The sequence below is a fragment of the Acomys minous genome, assembly GCF_964271855.1.
Source record: "Acomys minous genome assembly, chromosome: 20".
NCBI lineage: Eukaryota > Metazoa > Chordata > Mammalia > Rodentia > Muridae > Acomys > Acomys minous.
Window position 1 is genome coordinate 5,983,652 of NC_140502.1, and position 11,107 is coordinate 5,994,758.

Below are 11,107 nucleotides of genomic sequence, written 5' to 3' on the forward strand. Positions count from 1 at the left end.
TATGTCCTGGAACATACTGTGTAGAAGAGTACGGACTCAGTGCACAGAGACTTTACCTCCCTCTGCCTCCCCTGGTCTGGGATAAAAGCCTACATTTACCATATTAAGATTTATGTTACACATTAGAGCTCTGTATATGCATGGTGTGGGAGAATGTCTTGTCACATTTTTACACATAGAAATTATTGAGACGTGAGCCTATCTCAGATTCATAAGGGATTTCACTGAAAAGGGTTGTTGTTCCACAGATGATATTGCCAGCACTGATAATAAGAGGGAAACTCAAAAATGCTTTGCCTCAGTACCATTTTTAAATACTCACACCTCAAACTCAATATAAAAATAGGGGAAAATTGGGGGTTCTCCTCTTCCTTGGGAGTCATTTTGCAGAAGCCTGTGAGGGTGACAGGAACATAAGCAGTGGCATCAGGGTTTGGATGGCTGTGAGTATGGTGGAGAGACTTCCAGGAGTCAGCTTTTAAAGAGCCAGCTCATTTTTATTTGAGGTGAACAAGGGCCATACAGACATTGGGGAAAGTGTAGGGGTTTTTAGGGTGGACATACATTATTGTCTGGGGATAAGGTGCTTTATCTTTCTGCTTCATTTGCATAAAGAAGGAATTCCAGATGCTTTCCAGCCAGGTTCATATCAGGAGAGAGTAATTTGAAACTGTCATTTGGCCATAGACTAAATAACTGCCTTAGATATGGCAGAGGAGGGAGATATGGACCACTGGAGCCTGCATACTCAGAACATGGAACAATAGACTTTCCACTGCTTCTGGTCTGAGGATGAGATATTTTGGGTTTGGGCATATTTCAACACACTGCTCCACCAGGCCAGCTCCTATGCTCTCTCCCCTCCTCTCTCTCTCTCTCTCTCACACACCCTCATTCCGTCACTCTTTTTTGAATTTATTTTAGTAATTTATTCATATTACATCTAAATTTTTATCCCATCCCTTGTATCCTCCCATTCCTCCCTCCCTCCCATTTCCCCCTTACTCCCCTCCCCTATGACTGTGACTGAGGGGGACCTCTTCCCTCTGTCTATGCTCATAGGGTATCAAGTCTCTTCTTGGTAGCCTGCTATCCTTCCTCTGAGTGCCACCAGGCCTCCCCATCCAGGGGTCGTGGCAATGTGGGGCAACAGAGTTTGTGTGAAAGTCAGATACCACCCTCCACTCAACTGTGAAGAATGTCCTGTCTATTTGGTAGATCTAGGTAGGGGTTCAAAGTTTACTGCATGTATTGTCCTTGGCTGGTGCCATAATTTGAACACGACCCCTGGGCCCAGATCTGCCCATCATATTGGTCTTCTTGCAGGTTTCTAGGACACTCTGGATCCTTCTATTTCCCCATTCTCCCATGCTTCTCTCACCTAGAGACCCAATAGGATATCCTCCCCACTGTCCCACTTTCTTGGTAAGTGAAGACTTTCATAGGACATGCCCCTTGGGCTAGTGTCCAGATATATGTGAGTATATAACATTTGAGTCTTTCTGCTTCTGGGTTAACTCACCTATTATGATCATTTCTAGTTCAATCCATTAGTCCACAAATTTCAGAAATTCCTTATTTTTAATAGCTGAGTAGTATTCCATAGCACACACTCACTCTTAAATGCCCAATTTATACCAGAGGAGAAAGAACTACTTTAAAATTATCTGAAGTCTCACAGCTCAGGAAACTAATACCTCAGTCAAAACAATGGGCGTATGAAACTCCACTTGGGTGTATATCACAAAAGAGGCCTTCAAATGTGAGGACCATCCTGATGGTGCCATTGGCCTTCTCAGTCTTCATATTGACTACAGGGCCACCAAGCTGTTTGTGGAGAGATTTTAAAAGCCCTAGTTGTGGTTCGTGACAGTAATATGGATAAAGGACCTAGAGAAAACATGCTCACAGGTGTCATCTGACCTCTAAGAGCAACTGTTTATTAGAATCTCCTATACTTTGACTGGGGCTCAGATGAGCTTGTCTGGGTTGAACGATGGCCTTTAGAATAACAACTCCAACATATCTTCCCATACTGAAGACCATGCAATACATCCATCTTTGCAATTAAAAAGATTCCTAGAGGATATCATCTATTATAAGACCTATGGGCCAACAAGAAGACCTTCAAGAAGATCTGTCAGGCCCACCACCCCTCCCCTCCTGAATGGCTTTGCCCATGTCTCTATTTTACCATCCAACATTCCACTATAGGCCATATATATATATACAGATATTTTTCTATCCCTCTCGACTCCAAATATTGTCATCTTTGCATTTTCAGTTCTTTAATTAACAGGGTTGGGCCAGCCTCTAAATGAGAATATGGAGTCCTCCTCCATGATATTCCAGGAAGCAGTTGCTGCCACTGTGAATCCATATTTAGAAAAGGGGGTACACATTTGTGAGCCTATGGATGATATCTCAGCCTGAGGAGATAAAAAACTTCACCCCATGACTTGAAATGCTACTTGTCCCCACTATAACAAAAATATAATTCAAAATATCCCTGAATAAGATACAACTCATCCTCTCCTCCAGCACCTTCTTGGGAATACAGAAACTTCTTTAACCTCAGTCCATCCTCATAAATTTCTTCTAACAACCTGCAAATTCCAAATCTCAATATCTCTAAGTTTGTTTGGAAACCTCAACTGTGTCTGGCTGTGGCTGCCTAAACTCACAAAAACCCCTACAGTCTCTTGACCTCCTAAAGGGAAACAAAAATTCTTGTTCTCCTTGAACACTCACCTCCAAGGCAAAACATTGCTCCTTTGTCCCGCTCTCCTCCATGAATCCAGCTACATAAGCTAGCCTCATTACGTCGATAAATGTGATGTCCTCCAAAAAAGTCTCCCGGGTCAATCATACCAATCATGGTCACCACAGTCTGCTCCCCTGGTCCCCAACTCCTCTGCATCCTGAGACTGTTTGGGTGCGACAAGAAGTCATGGTCAGGGGACTCACAGCTCTTGTCAAAATTTGCTTAGTATCTTTATAGAAGGGAAACTTTCTTGCAAATTGTGTTTCCATGTTTTAATGAGAAGAAGCGTCTCCATTGAGGATGGGTGTGTCAGTGGTCAATGTATGTACTGCTAGGGGTTGGGTTATCTGCTGAAGAAAGACTCGAAGGCAGTAAGTATGCCAAAACCGAGAGTGTTTTTATTCTAGCATGCTAGGGCTGCCTCTCTCCTCTAGAGGGCGACCCCGAAATGAGCATGCAGGCTCAATGTGTAGACAGTTGGAGGGATCTGTGATGACAGAACTGAGTCAGAGTGTACGAGGGGATTCAGGACTGGCTGTTTGGTTATTGGAGACTTTTGAGTCACTGAAGTTTTGGCTCTTACTCAGGAGTTGGCTTTTATTTTGATTGGGTGGGGCCAGCTGTGTTCTTTACCAAGGCCATGGAGTTATAAAAACATGATATCTGTTCATTTTGTTCTATAAGCTGATTAGCTGCCCAAGAGCTGTCCATGAACTAGCCATAATTTGTGTTTTTTTTCCCCCCAGAAATTGTTAGAAACTTGGCCTCGTTAGGCAGAGTGAAAACCTGAAGCCTGTCAAGGAATTGGTCTAGTCAAGCAATTGAGGTTTTTGGTGGGTTTGGAGTCCCTGTGGTCCCTGGGGTTAGGTTCCTTCATTTCCCCCCTTTGAAGTTGTACCTAAATCAAATCCTTGATTTAGATTTCCTGGTGGGTACAGCAGAGTTGATGTAACCAGGATAAACAGGACTAAGGGCCCATTTGTCCTTCATGTTGGAGAGTGTTGTTTTGTTTTGTTTTGACATAGCGTTTCAGCCTATTAGGTGGGATAATGGGTGCCATAGTCTCTTCTGTATTTTTTTAAAGATTTATTTATGTACTATTATGTATACTGTGCTCTGCCTGCATGTATACCTGCAGGCCAGAAGAGGGCACCAGATCTCACTATGGATGGTTGTGAGCCACCATGTGGTTGCTGGGAATTGAACTCAGGACCTCTGGGAGAACAGTCAGTGCTCTTAACCTCTGAGCCATCTCTCCAGCCCCTCTTCTGTAGTTTCTTCCAGCTGACATTAGGACTTTGTTATCAGGGGCCAAGTAAGGCCAAAAATGCAAGTCAAAGGGTGGGCAATGGGGCACTTATCAGAAGCATCTGCTTTGATAATCTAGTTGAGCGACATGGAGCAATCACATCGCCTGGACTGGTTAACATCAGCTTTTAGAAAGTCCAGAGCTTAGCAGCTTGTAGTCTTCATGTGATATTTGGATTGAGTCTGTCAGCTAAGTGAAAATCTGTTGGGACAAATATATACTAGGGACAGAATTAAAGTATATTTTTTTTAGTAATTTGGGGAAGGATCCAGAGGGTCCTGGAAAACTACAGGCGGGTCTGGGCCCTGGGGTCCTCCTCAAATTATGGCACTAGCCAAGGAAAATATAGGTGGTAAACTTCAAACCCCTACCCAGTCTAGCCGATGGACAGGACATTCTCCACCGTTAAGTGGAGAAGGAGATCTGACTTTCACACAAACTCTGGTGCCCCATATTGGACCATGTCCCTTGGATGGGGAGGCCTGGTGACACTCAGAGGAAGGGTAATAGGTCACCAAGGAGAGACTTGATACCCTATGAGCATATAGAGGGGGAGGAGGTCCCTCTCAGTCACAGCCGTAGGGGAGGGGACTAGGGGGAGAAGTGGGAGGGAGGGAGGAATGGGAGGATACAAAGGATCGGCTAACAATTGAGATGTAATATGAATAAATTAACAAAAAATAAAAAAAGGGAAGTTAAAGAATCTTAAGACCAGGAAAAAATTGTATTTTTAGAATCAGGTATACTTATCTAGAGTTTATTTGATCTGTGGTAGGTGGACCCAGTTTTTAGAAAAAAGCAGTTAACAGGTGTCTTGAACACAGCAGCAGTAGAGTCATGTCTTTGAGACCCAGTAATGAGAAACACAAGTCTATATTCAGAAAACAACCAAAGGGAAATGAAAACCTTGAGTTGGTGACTGAATAATAAATGGTCAGTGTTTTACCAGCTTATCTGAACTTTATTGATTAATGTTAATATTTTATACATTTTAAAACATCTTATTTAGACCCTTTAGATAATTTAACTAATAATATTTACCAACCTTAACACATCTTTTTAGATCTTCTGTAGACGTTTTTCAGATTTTTATAACTTAAAATGTATATATTTAGATTTATGTAAACTTAGTACCTAATAGTTTAAACTAGCTGATGGATTTACTAATGAACTAGCAGTGGACTTATTTGTCTTCTAGCTGTCAAGCTCCCATTAGCTTGCTGTCAATGTGATCAGAGACTTGAGAAAGATAATCTAGATGAATTTCAGTATCAATTAAACTGAGAGAGATGACTGCTCAGTCTACCATCTAGACAGCTGTCTCACCCAAGCTCCTGTGAGTTCCATGGCACGATATGTAGAGGCAGTCTGGCCATCAGGTATAGAAGATGCGAGGCTGTTTCTGTGGAAGAACATGGGAGAGACTGACCTCCCCTCATTTTTTTTCAATGTGAGACAATATCTCTTCAGGTAACTAGTTTGTCGACAGTTTTGGCTGGGCCTAGCAGTTAGCAATGCATTGGGGCCGTCTTGCCAAGTGGTTAGCACACCAAAAAAACATTTTTGAGGTCATTTGTCATGGCCAAGTCTCGTGGGAGACCTTGGGGAGTTACTATTAGGATTTGGGAAGTCTGTGTCATAACAAGTTTATATGTATTTAATGCCACGTTCAGCAGATCTCTGACAAGCTTGAGTGCCAACATATCCTAGCCCAATCTTTGCCTGTTTTTAGCTATTTTGAAGCGTAAACCAGAATACCTGATTAATTTAGAAAATGCTCATGGTTGACTGCACTAGCACCCAATAAAACTATTAGTTTGATTGACCATCAGTTTGTATTTTATTTAGTTATCTTTAAATTTGTAATAATTTATTTATTGATTTATTTTTGTTTAATTTTGAAAACAAATATAGGAAGCCAAATAAATCCCATCTCGGCAACCAGTTATGACTATAAGCACGGTTATGGATATTATAAAGAATATAATCATGTATGAGGCAACCAACAATCTGCAAGTCTTAATTATATTTTAATAGTCTATAATACATAATAACCACTAACTGAAGCCCCTTTAGTATCCAGATCCCTAAACAAAGAGACTAGGAACTTTCTTGACCTTTTCTTTTCATGGCATATCACTATAGAACACAACAGGTTTGTGTATGTTTTAGTTTAAAAATGGTTATTTTTAAACATTGTTAGTAAAACAGGAGGTTTTATATATATAAATATATATATAATCTTTAAATTTTTTCGTAGTTTGAATAGAATTTATGAATTCATAACTTTCATTTATTTATTTTTAATTATGTCTTTATCAATTTTTAACCCAAATTTTTAACAGTCTTGTAGTGTTAAGGACATTTTCGTCAAAGTGTTACAACCTGTTCTTAGGCTGGTGTTATATTATCAACTTCTAATAGTCAGAGTGTAAATGGTCATTAGGCCCAAGAGAGGATTGTAGGCCAAAGTTGTTGTAGTTAATATTTATAGCATCGTGATGGCCCTACATGAGCTAATTTTTCAGAAAGAAAGTCTAGAGATTTTGGCATGTAGGGTATTTTCAGTCCTCAGGTGATAACTGGAATGGCAAGAATGAAGATAAACATATATATATTTTTAGATTTATTTTTAATTTGATAATAACAGACCAAAAGTTGTCCTGAGACAAAGGAAAGAGGTTGTTGGAACTTATTTCTAACTTCAGAAGCTGAGGTAAACTCTTTTTTTTTTCATTACAAGAATACATTTAATATATTTGAAATATAAACTTCCATGTTTTTTTTTGTTTAGGCTTTTATTTTTTTTAATTTTTTTATTAATTTATTCTTGTTACATCTCAATGGTTATCCCCTCCCTTGTATCCTCCCATTCCTCCCTCCCTCCACTATGACTGTGACTGAGGGGGACCTCCTTCTCATGTATATGCTCATAGGGTATCAAGTCTCATCTTGGTAACCTGCTATCCTTCCTCTGAGTGCCACCATGTCTCCCCCTCCAGGGGGTCATATATGAGGCACCAGAGTCCATGTGAAAGTCAGACCTCGCTCTTCATTCAACTGTGGAGAATGTCCTGTCCATTGGCTAGATCTGGGTAGGGGTTTGAAGTTTATGACCTCTATTGTCCTTGTCTGGTGCCTTAGTTTGAGCGGGATCCCTGGGCCCAAATCTGCCTATCATAATGTTCTTCTTGTAGGTGTCTAGGACCCTCTGGATCCTTCTACTTTGCTATTCTCCCATGCTTCTCTCACCCAGAGTCCTGAGGTAAACTCTTAATTGAGCTGAACTAATAGTTGCAATTTGTTAACATAAAGATTACATGCAAACATGTTATGGCTAACTCAGAGTTGTTTTTTAAAGTTGGCTTATGCCATTTGTTGTTTAGAATGGCTCTAACCCTAAATTATGAGCTTAAGTTCACTTTTTGTTACAGATGCTACAGATTTTTAACCATACCCAATAACCAATGATTTATAACCAAGATATACAGAATACTGTAAATTTAAACATTTAAATCCAGTCAGAAACAAACACATAATAAAATAGAGAACTCCCCCTCTCTAACTGTAGTTTCCAAGGAGGAGCACCTTGCTACCTGTGTGGTTCGCATATTTTAGCTTTTATTAATTTTATAGCAGCTAAAGAGGAGGACGAGGAGACTCCAAGCCTCAAGGAAAAAAAAGATGATGTTTGAATAGTTCCTCCCATCCCAGTCTTTTCCTCTTCATTTTAAAGAAAGAACTCTGGAGTTTTACTCTGTTATGTGTTTGGTGACAGAGTCTTCTCAGGACATTCCAAGATGGATTACAGACCATGTGATCTATTGGAATCTGAATAAAGATAACATTTTAAGAGATGTTCTTCTGGTTTATATGAACCCAGCCTAAACCACCAGTGTCTGTATCTCTCTTGAAATGTTCTCTTAGTGTGGATTCTAAGTAGACCACATGGCGATATGCTCGGGATATCCTTGGGAGGCTCTGTCATTGAACAGGTAGCTTTTTCAAGATGCGTAATAGAGCCAAACCCATCTGTATGATTGTATTTATATTCTGTTTCCTGTGTTCAAAACATGTTTTCCTACAAATGTTTTTTTTTGTGTGTGTGTGCGTGTGTGTGTGTGTGTGTGTGTGTGTGTGTGTGTGTGTGTGTGTTTGGGATTGTAAAAGAATGCTTATCATACTTTTTTGCTTCAGTGACTTTAGGACAGATTAAAAGTCCTAAACTCTGGGAGAAAAAAGGAAAAAGAAAATATCAAATGTTCTATTTTACCAATAAAGACTCAGGAGCCAGATACTGGCATGAAAACTTGCTAGCTCAGAGAGGCACAGAAAGTTCCCAGTTGACCCTTCTGCTTACATCTTGTCCAGAAGAAAAGGCCCCAAAGGCTCACAAACTCATCTGCCATCCCAGGAGGAAAAGACCAAAAAAATGTAAGGCCAAAGTCTTTTTAAAAAGTTTTATTTCATTAATTTATTCATATTACATCTCAATGGTTATCCCATCCCTTGTATCCTCCCATTCCTCCCTCCCTCCCATTTCCCCCTTACTCCCGTCCCCTATGACTGTGACTGAGGAGGACCTCCTCCCCCTCTATATGCTCATAGGGTATCAATTCTCTTCTTGGTAGCCTGCTATCCTTCCTCTGAGTGCCACCAGGTCTCCCCATCCAGGGAACGTGTTCAAGTACGAGTCACCCGAGTTCATGTGAAAGTCATACCCCACTCTCCACTCAACTGTGGAGAATGTCCTGTCCATCGAAGGCCAAAGTCTTGCTAGCTAAAAGCTCAAAAGGCCGCCCCACCCAAAAAAAGCCAAAGACCAAGGAGGTGAAAAAGCTCAAGAGCTAGTGAGCTAAAAGCTAAAAGCCTATAAGCTTCTTCTATGTCTACACCTTGTTTTAAATACCTTTCAACTCAAAGTCCCTCTTAGTCTTTAATCCCTGTCAGGTGGTTTTATTTCTTCATCCTCTCTACCTAGGACTAACTTTATCTCCTTTGTACAGAAAGGGCTTGGATTAAAGGTGTGTGTTAGTGTTTGGTGAACTGCACCAAACAAAAGACCTGTCTGTCTTTACAGTTCACAATCTCAGGGATCACACCGTCCTCAAGTATCCGGCAACACAAAGGAATTAACTGGTGAGATAAATTTGATCTGCGGATGAAAGGGTAAACCATATGGGTTATGAACTCTATGCATCTTCATCAGGGAGCCTGGTACAGAGAGGAAGGAGTTGTGGCCCTGCCATGCTGAGTCTTATTCTGACTCAGTAACTTCTATAGAGGTGTTTCAGAAGGCAAGTGCCGAAATGAAAAACATCAGTCCTCCTCACTTCATGTCTTTCTTTGAGTGGGAGCTTCTAAATTTAACTAGACTTTAACGCCTGAGCATGGGTGGGAAGAAACTTATTTGACTGTGAGCTGCCAGTGGACATTCAGCGCAGGTCCCTGGACCCCAAACTCATGAGGTGGTGTGCAGAGGAAGATAAAGGCACAGTCATGTCCAGAGGATTTTTCACTGCATTTCTTTTTTTTTTTTTGTCTTCCAGCTCTGGCTCTTCTATTCTTTATTTCTTCCATAATGTTGACTTTCACCTAGACCAGCAGGTTAGTCTTCAGGGGCAGGTGCCTGAGAATGAAGGTCCAGGCAATCCGAATAAGTGAGATAGAAAAGACAGGCTCAGGAAATCTTGCAGAAGCCATTGAGGAAAGAGAAAATGCCCACACCAAGGCCTTGAAAATATTTTCTTCTTTTTCCTTATTAATTTATTCTTGTTACATCTCAATGGTTATCCCATCCCTTGTATCCTCCCATTCTTCCCTCCCTCCCATTTTACCCTTATTCCCCTCCCCTATGACTGTTCCTGAGGGGGATTTCCTCCCCCTGTATATGTTCATAGGGTATCAAGTCTCTTCTTGGTAACCTGCTGTCCTTCCTCTGAGTGCCACCAGGTCTCCCTCTCCAGGGGACATGGTCAAAGGTGAGGCACCAGAGTATGTGAGAAAGTAATATCAGACTCTCCACTGTACTGTGGAGAGTGTTCTGTCCATTGTCTTGATCTGGGTAGGGGTTTAAGGTTTAACGCCTGTATTGTCCTTGGCTGGTGCCTTAGTTTGAGCGGGACCCCTGGGCCCAAATCTGCCTATCATAATGTTCTACTTGTAGGCTTCTAGGACCCTCTGGATCCTTCCTCTTTGCCATTCTCCCATGATTCTCTCATCTAGAGTCCCACTAGAATGTCCTCCCCTCTGTCTCAGTTTCCTGGTAAGTGAAGGCTTTCATGGGCCATGCTCCTTGGGCTAATATGCACAAAACCATAGAACGTTGTTTCCCCAATTTAAAGAAACAGATGCCTATAAATATACAAGAGGCCTCAGAACACCAAGTAGAGTAGACCAGAAAAGATAAAACGCCCACCACATATTAATCAAATTTCTAAATGTACAGAACAAAAAAATTGTAAGAGGCCAAGAAAAAGACCAAGTAACACATAATGCCAAACTTATCAGAAACACACCCAACTTTTCAGCATAGACCATAAAAGCCAGAAAAGCCGAGGCAGATGTTTTCCAAACCTGGAGAGTCCACAGATGCCAGTCCAGTTTACTGTACCCAGCAAAAAATTTTAATAACCATAGATGGAGAAAACAAGATATTTCACAACAAGAACAAATTTAAATAGTACCTACCCACAAATACAGCCATACAGAAGATACTAGAAGGAAAACTCCAACCGAAGAAGATCATAATCCTTTTTATTGTTGTTTCACCTGAATTTTGTTCACTTTGCTCATCCATCTTTTTCATAGAGGACTCTGTTTATTTTGAGGTCATCCTTTCATTACCATTTCACAATATACAGTCCATTCATTGCCATAAACTCCTAGTGGCTAGGAAGCAGATCCCTGATGAGAATAGCTTTCCTTAGTATATTAGGTGAAGGCATACACTGTGATGCCTGTAAATTATTATGTATTTTTTTCAGAACTGAAAAGGATTTCTCACACACTCTAGTGTTTTCAGAGCAGGGTAA